Source organism: Rhinolophus ferrumequinum, chromosome 5 (genome assembly GCF_004115265.2).
Source record: "Rhinolophus ferrumequinum isolate MPI-CBG mRhiFer1 chromosome 5, mRhiFer1_v1.p, whole genome shotgun sequence".
Taxonomy (NCBI): Eukaryota; Metazoa; Chordata; class Mammalia; order Chiroptera; family Rhinolophidae; genus Rhinolophus; species Rhinolophus ferrumequinum.
Window position 1 is genome coordinate 47,701,820 of NC_046288.1, and position 20,997 is coordinate 47,722,816.

The following is a 20,997-nucleotide window of genomic DNA, read 5'->3' on the forward strand; positions in this document are numbered from 1 at the left end:
CTTTGTATTTCTTCTAGCATCAATTTTTGAAAGACTACAAAGAAATGTGTGTATCATACACTGGTAGCACTATTGTAAAATATTGAAAATCCTGTTTAAACAAGTGTTTCTAAAAGAGCAGCTACTTTTTCTGAACTTTCTTTTTCTCTTTTTTTTTTACATATCTTTTGGTGGATGTGCTAATGAGATATCTTGAGGATGTTGAAGTGCTTCCACTATAAACTTTTGGGAGACCTGAGTGTCAAGTATGGTGACTGTTTAAATCAGATTGGTCATCTTAATGGGCCTTAAATCATGTGGATAAATATAAGTTTTACTCATTTTGGTTAAGGTTGAATTTGAGTGTTTCATTTGGCATAATCCTTAAGATAATTCATTGTTGGACTACATTTTTCACTTTTTAGTGGGGTGGTTGGTAGTAGCAGACACAACCACAGAAATTGCTGACTAACCAAAATAAGAAATGTAGACCAAGGTGGTCAGATAAAGGAATGCCTCTGTAACTAAGGCTTCTGTAGTAAACAAGGATAGTATTACACTTTTATTTGTTTGCATCAGACTAGTAGAGAATTATTTTTGTGTCTGTGTCGCTGATTTTATCTGATGTGATCATCCTCTAAAGCTCATCTTCTTTACTTCCATAATTTAAGCATCTTATTTCTGTCATTTGAAATACATTTAGTATTCTCTGATTTTGTCATAATGCTCTTGGTAGAGCACAGAAAGACAGGGTTTCAGTAAGACTAAAGTCTGATTTCACTTTTGTGACATTCTCTGATTGAATAATATACATGGGGGTTTCATTTCATTTCTTTATGTTTTATGAACTAGGTTCAACATTCAAACCAACCCTCAGTCTTGTGAAAATTCTCATTGTATGGAGCCTGCTAGAAAGGCATTAATGAGATTATCAAAAACTGTTACTTCTCGTTAAAAAAATTCAAAACACTAAGCAGCTGTGCTTTATATCTGGGGACAGGTGAAGGAAGATAAGGGAATTTTATTTATATATATTTGGGATACAGTATGTTTCAGGCATCCTTTTGGTATCAACCATCTGTCTGTCATTAGGAAAATATTTGAATACACACAGTTGACTTCCGGCTTGTAGAGAGATGAAAAGGTCTAGCATGCCATGACTCTGAACTGAAAATCATGGCATTATTATTTATTTTATTTTATTTGAAAATACTTTTTTAATATGCACATGGATTTTACACTTGATCTTAGCCAAAAGGCTGAGAAGCGATGCATGCACATGGATTTTAAATGTCACTTTAAATAAAAAAAATAATAATAATTAATTTTGTAATCTTTGTATTTCTTCTAGCATCAATTTTTAAAAGACTACAAAGAAATGTGTGTATCATACACTGGTAGCACTATTGTTGACATTTCTATGGAAAGGCTCGTATATGCTAAATAAAAACAAAACTTTTCTTTGATATGAATGTCTTTTCTTTTACTTTAAGAAAATTTTTATCATGTAATTCCTTATATACACATTTAGATATTTTCCAAAGAGTGGAAAATAGATTTTTTGGGAGCTGTCTTTATATGGTGTGTGAACTTCAGCATAGACTCTTCAAGTTGAAATAAAAGCTATACTTAACTCATTTTATATTTCATTTATATGTATACTAATGTGCACCTTCATTATTTCTAACATATATTCAGACGGAGATATGAGGAAACATGCAAAATAAAATAAAATTTTATTGATATTATCATTTCTATTTAAATTTTTATTTTTAGTTTACTTATTTAATATTCAAGTTGGATTTGCATGAATTTCAAGTGGATTTGCATGAATTTAATGCACAATTGACTTTAGGATAAAAGTGATAGTAATCTTTATGGAATTGATTTATGAATGAAACTATGTTCACATTTTTATAATGGCTAGCATGGGATGCGAACAGGTACTAGGAGTTTTGATTTTCTGCTCAGGGATGCTTTAGCACAAATGTAATAAAAAGTTAATATCCTTTGCATACCTCTGGAATACAGCTTCAGGTACATCAAGTTAGTAGTTTCAGTGGTTCGTGATTTTCATAGTGTATAACTAATTCTGAGGAGTCCAGGGCCAAAGTGTTAAAAATTATGGTACTAGGATATGTCTGTTGTTATATAAACAAACAACAAAAACCTCTTCTTACTTACATAGATCCTTGTTAGTGGGGCACAGTAGATCTAGAACTGCCTTCTCACGGTATGAAGACAACAGCCTCTTTGTTAACACAAACTCAGACTCATCTGCTGAGGGGAGGACTGCATTACACAGTTTTGATGACTTCATTCACCCACTTATTCTTTTCCCTAAGCCTGCAGAGTCGCCTCACTATACTTCCTAAAGCACAAGCCTACTCAAGGGGGGGAAAAAAAATCTCTTTCCTCAATTCCAGGGTACCTCGTTCATCTTATAGTTGCCTCACTTGTAAAATGTGGTTGATAATACCTGCATTGAAGGAGTGCGGGGACTGCTTTAAATTAATGATACGTATCTGTTTTCATTATCATTTTTTATAAACAAATAATATACATGCTCAGGAGGAGACTTCCGTCTTCCATTGGGTCTGAAACCACTGACCTCTAATAAATGCTTTGCTGGGGCTTCCAGGGTGTCTGGTGTCCCCTTGCTCTGAATTAGCAGGTTTGGGAATCGGGGTATCCGATCCCTCTTTTGGTTCAGCCCTCAGAATTTCTGGCAGTCATGTTCCCTGAATGAACTTCACCAGCCCCCAAAGTCTCTGAGTCCTTCATCTACTGAATGGACTGTTTTTGCCCTGGTTATTTCTTGCAGAGCAAAATGTAGGTCCCTACTAGTCAGGTACTCAACCTCAACCAGTTCCAGGCCTCGTTTGGTGCAGGCACACACGGTATTCTCATCTGTAAGTGGGGATAGTATTACCTAGTGTACAGGGAGGCAGGATTAACGGAGGTAATATATGTTAGGTACAAAGCATAGTGCCTAACACATAGCAAAAGCTCACCAAGTCGTATGTATCATCATCATCGTCAGCATCATCCTATATTCTGTCTGAAAATAATTTGCTTCCCTGGATTCCTTGCTTCCCCACTCCTGTTAGGACATCTACCTCTCTTTCAGTTTTAGTTTCTGGTCTGAGATATTCATATTGACCAGGTGATGAATTACTGTATACTGATTAATATAAAAATAATCTCACATTTTATGTATCACTTGGTTCCCTATTACTAGGGTACAAGTTTGACCTTATCAGCCGTTAGTTGAGGAACACTGAAAGCAGGTAATAAACTAAACAGAAAATGCTTGTACAGGGTTAAGGGATCCTGGGGCAATTTGGTTTGTTTTGTTTTGTCTTTGTCTTTGTTTTATCTATAGAGCTTAGTTTAGCAGATTCACTGAGTTAATTTTCATTGGTAGTTTAATCATGTAAGTTGCCTTTAATTTTCTTCCTACTCTTTAATGTCAATTGCTTTTTGAGTCTAGTCTGCTTATCTTGTATTCAGGCTGTGCATATCCTTGTTATATTTATGATCTTACATGAGCTTTTAAAAAGAACTCTGCAATCTCTAGGTAAGTGACATTGTTGTAGATTTAAGACATTCTATCATAAAATTCCATGAAGCATCTTGCTCTTAGGAGGTTGGTTGTGCTGATGATCAGATTATGCCCTCCAAGTACACAGTGTTACAGTGTTTTAGAAGAATATAGTTTGGGGCTTATTTGTTCTTTTTCAAAAGCCATCTCACATCCCTTTAATGAGTTGCGAGAATAGCAAAGATAAAAGACCAGCATTGAAAGCCTCCGAGTATATCAGAAGACATTGTCATGTCTATTCCATAATTTGGGGGCTCTAAACTGTTAATAATGATAATATTTGTATTAGGTGAGAAATGGCTTATATTGTTGATTGGTGTTTAATTTATATGACAATATGTGCAGAGTTTTGAATAACAAATGTACATCCTCCACTACTTTTATAAATTCCTTAAAAAAGATGCCTTTGATGTATGGTTGGTATAAAAAATTACATTTTCAGTGTTTGAAATATATACCTAATGAACTATCATTTCAGAAAAAAAAAAATCTTCTAAAGCCATTGAGACCTGGTTTCTATTAAAAGTTTTGAAAACTTAAAGCTGGAGTGAAATCTGGTTGTCTCTATATTTGTGTGTGAACTTTTTTTGGCCACTAATGTTAACAATAGAGAATTTTTTTTTCAAACAGCACTCTTTTAATAACAATGGTCTCCCCAAATATACTAGGGCATAGCTTTAAACTTGATTAAGTCTGTCTTGGAATCCCTTCTTCCTCTCCCTGAGTAAATGGAAGAAAAGTTTGGCAGGCTCCATGCTGTGTACTTGATTGATGCCCAGAACATCTGAAGGACTTTTGTGTCCTGCCTGCTCTCCATGAGTGCATAATGTGTGAATGCTTAAAGAAGGTCAGCCCTTATCACATGTAATCTAGGCCTGAAAGCAGATCAACAGTGACAGTCATATCCCGTCAGAAAGAACACAAATCATCCTCTCCATGCTTTAGACAAGTTGTGGGATATTTTCTCTCTCTTTTTACCCCTTCCCACTCATGGGGACCTTGGCAGAGCAATGAAAGCAGAGAGAAGACGTGCTCAGAATAATATGTCACTCGTTGGAGGGAAGAAGGGATTGTTTATTTGTAATGAAGTGATGTTCTTTCACTGTGCAGCTGAAGGGAGCTTTGGGTTGTTAATGACTAGTGATGTGGAATGCTGCAAATTAGAACGGGTGGGGAGGCAAGAGGCAGCCTGAAAGCGGGCCGAAGTTGTGGACTTTTATAAACTCTGAAGTTAGGAAAAACGTTTCTGTTCACTTGAGTTCTATTGTACATCCCACCCCTATGGTGGAGTGCATTTTCATATCATTATGCAAATGTATAGCTAAAAATCAGAATAACAAAATCAATTAGTACAATTCTGAGTGCACTTTTATATTTTTGTCACAGCCAGTATGAAAGTTTGAAAAATATTTTAGTGCAAAGCTCTGTGGGATGGTAGGGACCTAAAATGCTATAGCTTCTAATAAGAAGAAGGAAATAGCTGTTGTTTTTATGTGCCTGTGTGTTTGAACAGAAGTTTAATTAAAAACTAGATGTTGTTCCAAATAATATTAGCAGGGATGTTCAAGAAAGGAAGACAATAACACTCACCTTATTGTTCTCATTAAGGATAATAAGGATATTGTTACATATTCTTAGGAAAAAAGGAAAATATTTTTCATCTTATCTCAAAAACCTTACTAGTTTCTTTGGAAATATAATCAGTTGCAAGAAGTAGTTACAGTCAGTTCACACAATAGAAAATAAACTGTACACATACCTCCCCCCAGAAATGAAGGCATTGACTCCCTTGACTGTAGGATAAAATCAGATCAAACCAAATTATGAGACATAAGTCTCTGCCCAATTTCTCCCAGTCTACTTTCCAGCCTAATTTTGCTGCTCTCTAGGCATATCCACTCTCTCATGTTCTCTGCAAACACTGCTCTTTTTCTTACTCATAAATGTCTGTACTGTCTGTTCTCTTTGCTTAGGATTCCTTTGCCCTACTATTACCTGCTGAATTCCTACTTATCTTTGAAGACCTATTCAGCTGCCTCTGCCCCACAAGTGCAGTCCCCATCTTTACTCTGAATTAATCTTTATCCACTGTACTTCCCATGTTCTTCAGTATGGCAGGCAGTTACTGTATTGCACTGTCATTATTTAATTGTATGTTTGTCTTCACCCGTTCCAGGGTAAGTTTGTCCTGAAGGCATGTACTTTTTAACATTCTCATATTCCATTCACTAGGCACAGTCTCTCAAATACAGTTTAAAAACTGTATAGATACATAAAATCAGGAGATTTGGGAGGTGTCTAAGTGAAAAGAAGTCACAAATCAAAATTGTTAAAAAGGTAGTAGCATAATTTAAAACTATTTTTGTGGACTTCTGCTTCAATTACATGACTGTTTCATGGGTTGAGTAAAAATAACTTGATTAAATAAATATTTGCCTTTGCAGAATTTTTGCCTTAGAATTTTTAAAATGATTTAACATAAGACATATTTTGTATCCTTGTTCTACTGATCACATTATTTATGACAGAAACAATTTGGCAAATGTTACATTAAAGAACATTTTTAACAAGGGTTTTTGTTTTGTTTGTTTATTTTTTTGGTCAGGAGGTAGAGGAGTGATTAGTGAGAGTTGTCAGAAAATTGCTGACCATTTTTTGATGTCCTTCTGTGTTCTGGGCACAGTATTCAGTAGTTTATACTAATTTACTTGTCTAATCCATGTAACAATCTAAAAATTTAGATAATGAGCAAACTATAGAACAGAGAGTTTAAATAATTCACCCCAGGTTATACAGATAACACAAATAGGCTTTCTACTGCACAGCACAGACTCCATAAATCTTTAATCAGTGGGTCTGTGTAAGAATTCTACAAATGATACATAGCAATGCCGTGTCCTACTCATATTGGTAGTACTATTTGTAGTCCTTTTCTCTTTCCTGGCCCTCTCTCATGTGTATATTTTCAAATTGAGACCTGTCTTTTAATATACTCTCAGAGCTTTCTTTGAAGCCTCATTTGGTGTGTACTTCATGATGAGTGGGCTAAATCATAAGCAAATCGTGATTGTTTTGCTACGCCAGATTTCCAACCTAACCTACGAGTATGAGTTTCGTTGCACCTTTCAAGCCTAGTTGTCTGGAAACTAATTACACATTTTATAGAACATCTCCTTCACTGTTGGCACCTAGCATAGGTAAAACAATAAAGGTAAAATGGAGGGAATTAATAGGGATACATCTTGAATTTCTTAGTATTATAAAGGAAAGAAAGAAATCTGTATTACCGAAACATGGTAACTGTTGTGACTAAGTGGAAACCTCTTCTCACACTTTAATTTTCACTTCTCTTCAGAGACTCAGCCTATGTGCTGAAATCCCAAACCATTTTTTTTTATTCATCAAGCCAGTTGCTCAAAAACCTTTAATTATTATATAATATATAGTCCAAATTTTGTAACACGCATTCAGAGTCTCCTGTGCAGTCTGGTTCCACTCTGTCTAGCTTTCTCTCCAATCATTTACTAATAGCTATCTCCTCCAGTAAGATTTTTCTTCTCATGCTATTACACAAATGAAATATTTCATCCTACCTCTAATCCTTGTTCTTCCCTTTCCATCTCCTCCAATGCTGTACATATAAGTTCAATTCATATTTCAGTATGCAGCTCTCCCTTCAAGTCTTGTGGCCCAGTCTAGTCCACCCCTTAGTCTGAAGTTCCATCTTTATTCCATTTGAGGACACTTGGTCTTAAAATACCTTACATTTTTCACTTAGTTTTTAATGGAATTAGGATTCTAGGGAGAGAACAACGATTCTCTCTTTATGCTTTGAACCATTTATGGATGCCCATACTGGGGAAATGCGAGCAGTGGGAGCTGTCCCACATTTCAGCCATTCACTCCTCATCCCAAAGCTGAAGGCTGGGTTCCAAATTGGCAGTGGAACCATGTTGTGATGTGGCTCTGAGCCCAAAGTAGAATGTTTGAACAAGAGAGTCTATTGCTTGAATTTTTTCTGATTTTCCCACATGTTATCCCTCTGCTCCCAATCACTCTTATTCATATTAGTATGCCTCAATCTCCCTTCTTAGGTTAAAAGGATGTGGATAAATGATACTGAAAGATTACCTCACTCACCACCCCCAAATTCCATTTTTTTCTGACAAGTAAGTTGTATGGCTTCTGTGAAATACAAAATGTGTAGTTTCTTAAGTTTAGGATATTCCGGGTTAAAACAGCGTATTTATTCATGGTTAAAAACAGTGTATTTCTGCTAAATTTCATCCCATGAAAGTGTGAGTTGTGTGTGCTAGATTGATACTAGTGTTTCTAAAATTATCGAAAAGCAATTGTTGGGCTACCCTAAGCTAAAGAATAGATTGGAATGGCATCTAGTAGGGCAGTGCTGGGAGGTGCTAGTGTGTGGTGACGGAGTGGGGTATCTCTTAAAAATGAGAAGATGGCAGATATTTTTTTTCCAAGAAATTAAGTCTTAAAATATCAAGTAAACACTTCTGATGATATATTCGGTATAACCATTGAAAAATGTCTGTGCTCTCATACTCATGAATCTTTAGTAACAGCTTCTGTTTGTATCTGTCTATGGTGACTGCAGTTTCTACACATACTGACAATTCATTTATATTTCTGGCTGTTTTTATTATTGTCAGTTCTCAGAGTAAAGAAAACAAATCTCCTTTTAAAAAGTTTTTTGGTGTAGGAAAAGGTCACTCAGAATATCATGGAAAATCATATTTTACAAAATGTTCACAGTTTACACTGAGGCACAATTACAGTTAAAATCTAAAAAATGAATAACTTAGTGGTTTTAATTGCATAAGATTGTTGAGGTTCATAGTTATTTTCTATATAGGAAAACCTCAAACCATAGTCATTTAAAATTAACAAGTGATAGCATAACTGAAATATTTTAACTTCAAATATTCATTAAGGATGTCTTTTACATGTGACCCTTTTTCATATCTGTGCACTTGATTCAGAAGCATTTGCTTCATTATTTAAAGGTAGATAGAGTGTGAGAAAACTGTCATAATGTGACACTTGACGTGTTGCAATATTTCTAGCATTTTATCAAATCAAACATTTTATTTCTCCTTGTCTTTCTACAATTCCCAAGCAGTTACAATTTTAGCAGAGAAAAACAAAACAAAACAAAACAAAACAAAACAAAAATTCCTTGATTGAATAGTCTATTTTATGACAACAAAGTATAGGTGCGTATTGCTTTGCAGTTCCTGCATAGCTGCCTGAGACATGTGGGGGACTTGGGGCTGGCCAGTGCAGAGCCAAGCAGCGCCCGTGCCGGACCCTGTGTGGGCAGCTGGGTCAGGCTGCCGTCTTAAGAAAACAATCCTGCTCGGGGTCCTCACCGTCCTTTGTTATCCTCACCACGAGGTGATCAGTTGAAGTCTCTCTGGTGACAGAACCAGTTTGTAACAGGCTTGTCTTTCACGGTCCCGTCTCATGCTTGCTGGCAGGTTTGCCTGAAGCTCTGACAAGAGTGGCAGCAGAGGAGTCTCAGTTAAAGAAGGAAAGGCAAGAAACAGGAGGCGCACACAGGCAGGTCACTTTTACTGCTCTCCTGCTGTAATGGGTTGGCTGGACGAACTCAACTGGCAGCTTTACATTTCCTTGCTCATTCTTCTGTCTGTGCACAAAAGGGGTAAGCTCAGCGCCCCACAGTACAGTGCTGCTGACAGGGGGCTCCGTGAATATCTGGTTTTGTGGCTTTTATCACAGAAAGGAAAGTTCAGGGCAGAAGTTCAATGGCTAAACATTTGCAAACCCCATCCTCCAACTGCTCTGTAATTTTACTACTTTCTCTATTAGGGCAAAGCTTTCTAGATCGTATATTAGAATAATTTTAAAAGGATTCAAAGTTTCTGTTTTCTCTAGCAATTAAGAATTAAATGCAACCCAGTTTAGAACTTTGAGTATAAAGTGGATTGTCAACATACAGTGACAGTTTATCTGTAAAGAATTTAAGAAAATAACAATTCTAATAAACTTTGTTTTGATCATTTTAGTACTGTTAGATGTTTATAGGTTAGCTAATTAACTTTGTAGGTCATTTGAATTTTTATATGGATGCAATGAATAAATCTCTAGTTTTATAATGGCCATAATTGTAATTTGCGAATATGTCAAAAGGGTATCCACATTTAAGAATAGGAGCTTGCTTCGTGATCATTTTGTTCAGAAGAGTTATTCTAGTTTAAGTAAGGTTGACTAAAGGATAGCAGTTATTAGAAATTATTTAAAAAATTTAAATAAAACGAGGAATTATAAAAGTAAGTGAACTATTTTGAAGTTAGAAGAAAGATAAGAATGAAATTGAAAGAGCTATCTGTAACAGTGATTTGCAATGAGAGTATAAGGTTGGAAATGAGGAGAAAGCGGCTTTATAAAATGAAGTCAGGGGACAAAGGGAATATGTATGAGATCAAAATGCATTTCTAATTCAACTTCATATACTTGAGAATGCATTTTATAGAACGAATTTGGCAGTACTATTTGTTTGAGAAGTATGTGTTATCAGTTGGCATCCACCTTTGTTTAGCACTTATAAGATTAATGTTTTCATAATCTCGAAGTATTCCATGATGCTATTAAAATATTGTATTTTATAGCTTGGCTACATGGACAGATACTTTTAGTTTCTGGTATAGAGGAGTGTAACACAAGGGAGGTTTGTGTATTGATATGAAGTAATAATAGGTAGTTCAATTACCTGATTTGCTAATTTTTCAAAAATTGTTATAATCTGGTACCTTCTAGAAGAGAATGGAAGGCCCACAGGAAAACTCTTTCTTAACAGTGTTTCAGGAAGCTCAAAACATGATATATGTGACGTGAAATTCTTATACTGTATTCATGCAACTACTATTTCGTGATTGCCTGAGAGTTATTTTTCATTTTGTTTTTTTTTAGCATTTTCCTTGAAACATATGAATACCTGAATTCATTATTGAATTATGTCAGTAAAAAGCAAAGAGGTCATATGCTCCAGACTGTATCTTTGCATCACAAATGTTAGGCTTAAAATATACCTTAAAATAATGTATGGTTGTCTTACTTTTCCAATGAGGACGTTGAAGCCCAGAGACATTCCTTGCCTTCCTCTAGGTAACATAGCCTTTTGAAATCCTTCTCCAGGGCACCTTCACAAGTGTGTGTGTGTGTGTGTGTGTGTGTGTGTGTGTGTGTGTGTGTGTTTCTACTAATTTATTCCTCCATAACATTGTGGTTAGGAGTATGAACTCTGGACCCAGGATGCCTGGGATTGAATCTTAGCTCTACCACTTATTAGATGTGTGATTGCAAGTGAGGTATCTTATTAGTGCCTCAATTTTGTCAACTGTAAAACAGGGATAATACTAATACTTACTATAGAGTTGATTTAATTGCTAAATGAGTAAATACACATCAAACACTTAGAATAGTGTCTGGTACATGGTATTATCTGAGGTTTTGCTATTATTAGTACTATTATTAGTAACATTAATTTATGCAGGAATAGGAGACAACCAAGCTGGAAATTGAGACAAATTAAAAAAAAAATCCCCTATCTCATTTTAGTGTGATTAACATACTCAATTACAATTTATATTCCCAGATTTGTTATCAGTGATCTTAACTTTTTTTTTGTGAGGAATTTCTCTACCTGTAACTTTCTATAAAAAGTAAGCTTGATGGTTTTTATGATTTTGCCTTGATGAAGACAGAACATGCTGTACACAGAGACTGTGCATTTAACCAAGACTAAACAACTGTAACTATCAAAGTTAAATATTCATTGACATCTTGTAATGTTTAGATCCTTAATTCTGCATGTGCTTCAGTGAGAATGATGGTCCCAAAAATAAGTAAACAGACAAATGAAGTGGTCATGGCTCTTAAGTGAATGACAAAGCCATGATTAATGATCTGAGAGACTTTAAATCCTTACTTAAAGGAAATGTGTTTCCAAAATGACAACTTGAGACATTTAGAGAGTCTGTATGAGTTTCAGGCTAATAAAAATATTTTGTTAATTAAATATATGGGAACCTGCAAGTTCTGTACGGAAGGAATATGTGTGATATTGCAATTCTACCTTAAATGGTACAAAGCTCTGCAAAGTCGCAATAAGTGGAAAAGAGAACTCTTCCTACTTGGAATGGAGGAGCTAGGGGAGCATGTGTAGGGTGATTCATCAGCCTAAGTCTTATCATTGCTTAAATCTTATCTTAAATGTTTCACTTGAGGGGGCACAGGCTTAGAAAAAGGAAAGCAAGGGTACATCTTGATAGAAGTTTTGAACCTCATGTTTTGTTTTTTTCTATTGCAACATTGTGATTGCTTTAGAAATGCATTTTTTTAAAGGTAGGGATCATGAAACGTAGGATTTCCTTTTTCTAATAGTGAAAATATGACCTGTAATATTGAAAATCTGTAATGTTCATTTCTACTTGAAATGTATTATTTTAAGGCATTTATACCACCCTGCTTCTTACTTTTCAAAACACAGTAGAGAATCACACAATCCTAATGAATATAGTGCCCTGTGCAAACAGTATTAAAGCATCATTTTGGTCACTGTATTCTTAAATTCTGCTGAAGGGATTTAGGGAAGTTATAAAGGTGATAGATCCACAGCTTAAAACTAAAGGACTCTCTGTTGCTCTCACACATTGATGGCAACAATCCGCCTTTCCTGGCATGGATGGGCCTCATGTTCTGGCAATTTAAAAAGGTGAGATTTTTATTTAGTTTCCTGTTAAATGTATATGTGAAGTTTTCCACAGTGTTTTTCCCCCTTAAAAGCATGCTAATAAATTATTATAGCAATCAGATGAGAATCACAATTGGCAGTCAACTGTTTGTGTTTAGGAATAATTCTACATCATAAAGAGTTACAGGGAGGGAAAGCTGCGATAGGAAGTAGGAATTAGCTCTTTTTGAATACAGGAAAACCCCCAAACCCAATGAACAAAAATAGGTCCTAATCTCTATGGCTCCTACGGTTTTATACAACCCAGATTTTACATCCTGCCTGTTCATCGCCAGGTCATATTCCATAGGTTTCCTATTGCAGTATTTGTGTTTGATCTGGTTGAGACTAATTTAAAATTCAAAAAATTGATGTTATTATATATTTAAAGTAGAATTAAGGCAAACAGGTAATGCAGTAACAGGAGGATAACCAACATGGCTGTGAATGTGTACTTTCAAAATTAGAATGTTAATATTGCTATAGGGCATCAATTTTTTGTAATATTTTAAGTGAAAAATGATCCTTGTTACCATATGGCAAAATATAGTGAAAATCTGAACTGTTAGACCGACGCAGCTGTTAAATGCATAAATGTGGTTCTGTCTTTAAAATGTTTTCTACTACAGCTATTATGTGGCACTTCCAACAATTAATCTCAGCCTATTAATCGGCAATAACTGCAAGTTGTGGTGAGCATCACAGATGTAAGAAATTTGATCTCTGTGGTAAGTTACCTGGGAGGAAAGTGACTATAGTTCTCAACTTAAATTCTGCAAAGTAGATTTGTTAATAGACATTCACATAACTATTCAGTATAAACTATATATAAGCTGTATATTCACATAACTATTCAGTATATATGTGTTTGTGTGTGTATGTATGAGTTTATATATAGATACATACATATGCATGTATAATTATGCACATATAATTTTTATTCTTTAAATTACAAGTATGTGAAGGCTTCTGGAAGAAAAATAGTATTAGAAAGATCAGAGTAATTCAAATTAAGGTTTTGGGTTTTTGGGGTTTTTTTTTTGCATTTGTAAGCCAATTGAGTCTGAAATAACATTTAAAATCTTTTATTTACTTAGAACTGCCAGGAACAAACTTATGAAATGTTTTTTTCCCTCAATTTTCAAATGCATATTTACTTTAGAATTCATTTGGGACATTGGTCACATACTTAAATAAGACAAAGTACTGACAGTTAATTATATGAGTAGGAAAATATCTTAATCAGCTAAATTGTCTATCAAACGTTCTTACGCAACATTTTAGGTCCGGATGGACTCTTTTGGTCTTGGTTATTAGACTTTTTTCCATAAGTATATAACAGTTACTTTGTCATCTTATGCATTTTTTGTGAAATTTAAATATTGAAATATCTAAGGATGATTTTGTGACTGTATGCTGAGAATAACCTAACTCTTATTTTGAGGCCCCACCATTTTTCTTTTAGCACTTGGAGAAGCTGTGGCTTTGGGGTTAACTAATTTCTCTGCTTGGTATCATCTCTGTGAAATTCCTTTGATAATTAATTAACTATCCCTGTAAAAATCACATTATTAATATTGATATTTTGGTCATAAAAAACAGAAACTTAAGTAGAGAAAGAAACTGAGTGGAGATATGAAGAAAAGGTAAAAGAAACACAGGACTTGTGGAACCCAGGACCTGAAGACCTGAACTTCCCTTCATCTGTGTGTCCGCGGGGCCTCATGGACATTCCCCTCTTCTTTCCTGTGTGTCTCTTCCCTTCTTCTGTTTAAAATACTTTAATGGACATTCCTTGCATTTAGGATAAAATCCAGATCTTTACATGACCTTCAAGGTTTGGTACCAGCTGGCCCCTGACGCCCTTTGCTGCTCACCTCACTACTCATTGGTCATCAGCCACATAGGCCTCTTACTGCCTGAGACGATCCAAGCATTTTTCCCTTCGGGGTTTTACATATGTCATTTCCACAGTCTAGAAAGTTCTTTGCATATCCACTCTGCTTATCCATTTAAATGTCAGATAAAAGGTTTCCCTAGCAGTTTAAATTAAATGAGATCCCCTTATAGAATCCCTCATTATAAGTTTTATTTTTCCTTTATAGTACATATCATGATTTATCATTGCACATGTCACTCTCCTACTGGAAGCTCAGCTTCTTGGAAGAAAACACTGTGTCCATTGTGTTTATTGCTGCATCCCCAGTGCATAGCACAATGCTTGGCATATGGAGGGGTTTAACATGGCTGTACCCATTATTTTGCACATGACCCAAAATAGTGACTCCATTCCCTGGTATTCCAAGACGGTTTTGGGCTTAGCTCTTTAGAGTTAACTGATAGATGTTTCACTGTCTCTTACATTTAATATTTTGGAGCTAGAATATGATTGGCTGCTGACCCTTGTAGTCATCAGATGTAATCCAGCTGGGATGTGTACTCACTCAGTACCAAGATGGCAACAATAGACATTGTGGGCAGGGGATGTTTTTCTGGAAGAGGTTCTGGATTAGGCTGACAATCGGAAACATCTAATACAGCTGCTACTGTCATTTATAATAGCATGATGAATATTTCCACTATTCCTTTGTTTATAATGATTCCTATTGGCTACTAAGCGACATATTTATTAGCTATATGTTTAGAGAAATGTCAGTACCAAAAATAATAGTAATGTATTTCTGTAGTTTCTACAGAACTATTGTAACAGTAAATGAAGAAGTATGAGATTATTTTTTGCTATTTCAAAAAAAGATGCTATAGAAATTCAAGATATCAAGGTGGTAGCAAAAATAATATATGAAACAAATAGTGCAATTATTTGACAGATTTTGGTTCTGTCAGAGATTGTTTCATATACTTTTCACTCCTTTGTTAATACAATAGTTGCAGTGTCTCACAAAGAATATCTTCTAAATTTTGCATTAGAAATCCCAAACAGGCCACAAGTTTGAGGCTAACAGTGTACATCTTTCATTTGATCAATTCTGGGGACTTAGTATCCGAAACTAGACTTTAGACCCCTTCTGAAGTCCTGAGTAAAATTAATGTACATATTTCATTCACTTTTTTAAAACCTTATGAGGACATACAGAAAACTGGCTTTGGTTCGTAGTATTTTTACTGTCTGATAGTATCCTGTGGTACATAATATTCCTAGATTTATCCTGGTATCCTCACGATTTTTAATGGAGTTTTACATGTAAGGAAATAGTGACTTGCATCACTTTTGCATCAATTATGGAATTTCTGTGATGTGGGAACTGCATTGATGAGATATCAGCTAAGTGTGAGATAATTTGATATAACAAGACATCTTAAAATTTTTTTCCTGGACATTTCTTTTGTCCTTCAAATAAATATAAGCTATGTCAAAACCAATAGCATGCAGTTTCAGGAAATCTGAGGCCAGTTTTGTTTTGCAAACTCTGCATGAAATTGTCTTTCAGTTATTATGTTTGTAGAAATATGTGTGATCAAACTATGTCTTTGCTGAAGTGTTTAGCTTTTTTGGGGTTTCTTTCTAAAAGAAAACTATGACAATATTTTTTCTTCAAATCTTAAAAAAAACAATGACCTGCCGATTGTAATTGTACATAATTTTAATGATTATGCACCTTTTTAATGGGACTAAATCTCAACTGAATGTTTGTCTTGGTTAAAGTTAATATGCTCGATTGAGTACTGTTTTCAAATTCCATTACAAAGTCTTTTATGTTCCTTTTTTTAAGGTTAATGTTGTGAGAGTAATGTGTTGTATATATCCATGAACTCATTTGAGTGAGGGAATGGCCAGCAGCTCACTGGAGGAATATCAGAGTGCCTCTCTGAGTTTAACTTAGGCTCTGAAATCAGCTGAAGATGTTGAGAACTGTGCCGTGACCTGGAAAACAACAACAAAAAAGAGTTCCATCATGTCGTGGTAACAGAAGGGTACATGCCACTTAATTGAGGTTGTTAAACAAATTGCCTTTTATTTCCACACTTTCTTACATATATTCTGCATATCCACACACATATGTTTCTTATATGTATGTTTTCATAGGATTATTACAGTTTATTGAAATCAGGGAATATCACTAAATATTTCCTACTTAATTTCCTATGCCCTGACTGAAAGCTTGTTCAAATTGGGGAATGGGTCTAAAGGAATAGGACCCTCATGCTAAATCATGTGATTTCACAGACATTTGACATTCTTTCAGTGGGCATTTCTGGAGATTTGTTTTTGTCTTTATGTTTTGGCCTTTGGATTTTATGAATATACACTAAACAGTTTATTCATAACATGCATTTTAGTAGCTGCTATGAATATTATTAATCTATCCTACTTAACCTCTTATACTGAAAAATAAAACTTTTTGTCTTTTTTTGTTAAACAGACTTAATGACAAACATCTTGCAAATTAGATTTTCATATATTTCATCTCTTTCTTATGCTCAATTTAATCTATCAAAGCCACACATTGTAGAAGACATCTGGTATTGAGCTTAAGCAGCTGGGTTTCATTTGTAAAGGTTTTGAGCAAATTTCGGTGCTTGCCAACAATAATATAGCAGTTGGCCAGTGTGTTTTCTTTGTGGCAGCTTGGTGCAATGTGGCAGAAGAGACCTGAATTCAGGATCAGGTAATTTTCTGCCTCTTTCTGGCTTCACTGGTGGGACTTGGGTTTTCTGCACATGTTGCAGTGAGCACTGGCCGAGGGCTGGCTGCAATGGCTGTTGAAAAGGAAGCAACCTGTGAGCAGTGTGGGATCTGCATCCATCCATTTGAGGAACAAGGAATAGGCAGCTTTCCTCAAGGCATGGTTTCATGTATTTCCTATATCAAAATCACTGTAGGTCATTTTTAAGATGCAGTATGCAATTCCCTGTACCCCATCCCAAATCTGCTAAACCAGATACTCGGGAGCTGAGCCCAGAAAGCCACAATGGATTAAGCTACCCGCAAGGCATTTGGTGCACAATGGATTAAAGTTAATACATTTCAGTTCATCTTTACCTACAGACAGAACCTCTGCCTCCCGCCTTTTCTGACCAAGGGAAGAACCTATTTTATTAACTTGTGTTTAAAAGGAATTGTCAGGAATTTGTTTCAAGAGTAACTTACCCCCATATCCAGTTTTGATGTTCTTTCATAAAATGTTACGTTAGTATGATCTATTTTTAATAAAAAACAGTTGTCATAGTACTATTAAAATATCGCTCCTATTGATGAAGAAGAGATAGTAAGTCTTAATTTACTTGGAACAATCCAAGTATAAACTTGAAGGATTTATGGGAGAGTCAAATAGAAATGAGAATCCCGATTTTCCTATCTCTTTCTCAGATGTATTAAGTAATTTCTGTACTCCAAGTAGTCATTGCACACCTGATAGGCTCCTGGAAATCTTTTCGAGGTTGGCTCTGTGAACTCCCCTTGGAAAGCACCATATTGTTATTTGCATGCTCCTCAGCCCTGTACCCACGTCCAGTTGTATCCAACATGTTATTCCCAATGACAGTAGTTTGTCTTTGTGGCTATATATGCAGGTTTTGGGGACTATTCTGGAGATAGACCAAGTTATGCTACTGCTGGAAAAGTTTTATGCCAGACTTCTTACTTTCGTGCTAGTTTAGTATTCTTGTGTTGCTGGTTCTGAGTCCAGAATTGAGTTTTCCAAACACCGTGAGTTCTGGTGCAGTATGAAAACATGTATAGTCAGGGAATGTGTAGTTAATGTGAAGACTGTCTCTTTGGAATTTAATAGGTAGTGACCATCTGTTGTTAAAAATGTCATTAATTGGAAATGTACATTTTACCTTATCTTTCTTTGGTAATTAGAAGTCAAAATAGTCACGTTAGAGCCCCTACATTCCTTCAGAGGCTTGATTTAAAATACACACACACACACACACACACACACACACACACACACTCACACACACACACCACTTAGTGTAGTCAGGCAACACCTCGGAAAATATAACATTAAAAGAGGGTAAAAGAAGCAGCAGTCTAAATGCATGGGATTGTCTTGTTCCATGATCCATGTCATGCACGGGCTACATCTGTAGCTTTTTAAAGTTTCTGGAGGAAGCTCAGCAATGCAGCTGTCTCTAATGTACTGTGAACCTTGAAAAGGAATTTCCTTTCAAGTAAGAACAGAAGTAGTTTGTGTGGGGAATGATGGGGCTGGAGGTTTCCTTTAACAGAAAATAAAGTGCCGTTATATAAACAAACATCTACACAACCTAATGTAAACCCAGTGGAAATACATGCTACAGGCACCCACACTTCTATTTGAAAAATACCTAGTTAACTTTAATGATCTACTTCTGTTTTCTCCTTTTTACAAGTGAGGAAAATGAGGCATGCAGTTGTTAGGTGACTTCCCTAAAGTCTCACTATTACTTGTACAACTGAAACCAGAACTCAGTGTTCCAGAGTGTTAGTTGCTATTTTTTTAGGAATGACATTTAAATTTGACTTTAGGATTGTTATTTAGGCTGGATGTTTAGAAAGCTAAAACCAAGTCTGCCACATGAACATTTTATTTAAGAGACAAATTACAAAATGCCACACCATCACCACCACAAATAAATATTCCAGTGTATGAATAAAGCTCAGAGCTGAGAATTTCTGCTTTGATTTTTCTCTGTATTCTAATACATACAAGTTTGTAAAAAGTACTCTATATTCAGCCACAGTTAGTCTGTCGTAATTTAGTGCGCACGGGAATGCAACTTTCACAGTTTTTTCTGAGCCACATTACCTCATCATCTGAGGTGAGGAAAAGACAGAAGTTAGGAACACATTTGAGTTATTTTCTAGGAGAAAATTTTGCATCCTGCATTGAAAAATGGAGCAACCTTCCTTTTATCCTCTTCCTAAGACTTCCTGAAAATGTTAAGCGAAAGAGACTACTTACAAAATATCCTGAGTAGCTATGACTGCAAACAAGAAATGTGATCTACAGCTTTATACCTTGAGAGTGAGTGCTAACATCTCTGCAGATTTATTTCTTAATGCTAAAATTACGAGGTTATTGTTCCTTTCCATTGTAGAATATCACTTGTACTGGGATCCTTTGGATTTACACATGGGATTTTATACTTTCGGGCAGTTGCTGTAGAATGTTTTAGAATAATCGATGAACTGTGTTTACCAGGTAAATTTTCTCTGCTATTTCTCTTCACATTTTCTACCTTTCCTTTGACTAGTTCTTCAGTAATTGTGAATCCAGGCTGTGGTATTGCAAACTCAATGAGAATACTTGGTCTTTTGTTCTGCTTTGCTTCTGTTCTTGTATTTGCTACTTAAGGGGTTTCAAAGATCTGCTGAGGATTTCCTATCATCTCTGTGTACCTACAAGATACTTGAGCAAAATTACCCCCCCCCAAGATTTCTATAATGTTTTACTTCTTAGTCTAGATTCTTTGTTTATTATTCCTATGGCTTTCAGTGAGTCATTACTTTATATTATCTGCAAAATAATCAAAAAGGTCTAGGGGTAAAAAAAGAAAGTGCCGTTCTTATAGTTAAATATAGTTCTTATAGTTACTAATCATTAATCATCTAATCTACAATAACTGGCATATTTCATTTGCAATTTTATAACTCACAAATCCAAGGATAAAAATATCAGCATTCTTATCTTTTAATTTGCAGATGTCTGCATTTGTCAATGTTAAGTGCAGAGCAATATAGGGCATTTTGCTCTTCTAGATAGAAAATCATATTATTATTTTACAGTTTTATAACTATAAATAGTAATTACAATGGTGTGGTTATGACCTAAGGTAGACATAGACTGATGGAATACAGTAAAGAGTCATATATATAAGAAAACAATTTGTGTCACAGGGGACATTGGAGATCAATGGGAACAGGTGGACTATATGAAAACCTCATATCATCTAATGTATGAAAATCAGCTCCAAGTATATCAGAAAGCTAAATGTAAAATCCAAAAATTGAAAATGTGAAGAAGAAAATAATAGCTGATGTTCCAAGTATTGTTCTAATCACTTCACAAAGATTAACTCATTTGAGTTTCACACAACATGAGATAGGTGCTCTTATTATCCCCATTCTTTAGATGAGGAAACAGGTTCAGAGACGTTACATAATTGGTTTCAGATCGCAAAGTTAACACATGGTAGAGTCTAGATGCAAAAGAAGACAGCTTAGTTCTTGTGTCAGTTCCATTAGCAACTGTATAATTCAACATCTGTTAGAGGAGAACATTTATATAACTTAAAGTTTAAAAATGCAAAAAAAAAAGCCCCAAAACACAAAACAAAATATATATTTTTTATTTTCTTAACAGTAAAATGAGTAATAGTTCAACAAAGTAAATCACAAACAAGCAAAAAGATAGCCCACACACTTGGGAAACATGTTGCAGGACATGTAACTGAGAAATATTTATTATTCATTGTATATAGAGAATGTTTCAAAAATGAGAACAATACAAAAACAAAAAGGGTGGCGGAAGACATGAACAGGCTATTCACAAAGAAGAAGATAGAAACATAGGGGGAAAAGCTAAATAGAGGAATGCAAGTTAAAAATAATATGATATACAGAGTGTTAATCAACAGATTGGCAAAATAAATGACAGTCTGAGATTAGCAAGGTTTGGCAAGGATGTGG

At 35.2% G+C, this 20,997-nt stretch overlaps 1 protein-coding gene and 1 pseudogene across 5 annotated transcripts in view; one reads left to right on the forward strand and one right to left on the reverse strand.

Moving 5' to 3' along the window:
- Positions 1 to 20,997, forward strand: part of BMPR1B (bone morphogenetic protein receptor type 1B) — a 368,296-nt gene that overhangs the window by 262,815 nt on the left and 84,484 nt on the right. The gene's annotated exons all lie outside the window — the stretch shown is intronic.
- On the reverse strand, positions 1,119 to 1,250 carry LOC117022673 (uncharacterized; annotated as a pseudogene).